The sequence below is a fragment of the Diceros bicornis genome, chromosome 6 (assembly GCF_020826845.1).
Source record: "Diceros bicornis minor isolate mBicDic1 chromosome 6, mDicBic1.mat.cur, whole genome shotgun sequence".
NCBI classification, from domain to species: domain Eukaryota; kingdom Metazoa; phylum Chordata; class Mammalia; order Perissodactyla; family Rhinocerotidae; genus Diceros; species Diceros bicornis.
In genome coordinates, this window is record NC_080745.1 from 89,939,031 (window position 1) to 89,940,381 (window position 1,351).

The following is a 1,351-nucleotide window of genomic DNA, read 5'->3' on the forward strand; positions in this document are numbered from 1 at the left end:
TTGTCTCATTTCACTTACACACCCTAGAGTCTCATGAGGACAATTGTAATACTACCGCCATCAATTATGATTATTGAAAACATTTAATTTTTTCATTACACTGATGGTCTAGCTACATTTTCAGGTCATATAGCCATTACATAGTAGATATTTCCCTTTTAGCTCTTATTTAGTCTTAGTTCCCCCAGTAACTATATGTTTAATGCTCACTACCAGTCCTCATGCTGATGACTCCCTGGTCATTTTGATTGTCTGAAGCTCGTTCTCTACTGGATTCCTTAGGAAGATCTCACCCAAACAATATTCCCTGAATTCTTTTATCTTGATAACCGTTTGTCTGTGCTCTTTATCCTTGAAGATCAGCTTTGCTGGCTGTACAATCCTGGCTCACATTTTTTTTCCTTAAATATCTTAAACATGCTACTTCATTTTCTTTGGCATAAAAACATCTGATAATAATCTAATTTTATGTTTCTTACAAATCACATTTTCTTTTTGCCTAGATATCAAGAGGATTTTTTTCTCACTTTTTCTTTTAATAAGTCTAGTAATTTTACTAGACTATATCTTCTTACTGGTAGTTCCATGTCAATACTCTCATGGTAAATAGTGTGCTGTTTCAATATGTAGTTTCATATTTTTTTCTTTATTTCAAGAAAGTTTCTTTGCATTAGAGTTTGTATTATTTATTCTGTATCCTTCCTTTAGTTCTTTCTTTAGGTACTGCTGTTATCTGTGTGTTGGATCTTCCTTGTCTATCTCCAACACTTGTCTGGGATCTCTTCAAAAATCTATTTATTCATTTCTTTTTGATTTTCACCTACTATTTTTATTAAGATATTATTTGTTTAGTTATTTATGCTTGTGTTCCTTATAGTTTAATCCTCATTTCCAATTACATATTTAAACTTTTATTCCTAATTGTTTCTTGAGTTCTGTTACCTCATTCTGAGTTTTTCTAATTCTGACTTGTGTTGTTCTTTTGTGTCTTGTGTTGTTTTCTTAATGTCTTTTAGCTCATTTTGAAATAGTTTTCTTTTTTTCTTGCTACAGATTTTCATTGTCTACAGGAATGTTATTCTGCTCCATAATCTGTTTTTCCTTATTGTAACTTTGTATGGGATTTGATCTTGACTGTATTCTGTGTTTTTTTTTAAATTTATTTGTGAAATTAGTTTTCCTGAACTTTTAGAAGGAGGCTTGGCTCAAATACAGCTTTTCTAACTTTACAGAGCTCCTTCTTCTGTTGTTTAAATATGATGTTCAAAATAAGTCTGTTTGCTTTCTGATATTTCCTTGTTCTATTTCCTCTATACCTATACATTTATCTCACTTTCTATTTCTACTGCCT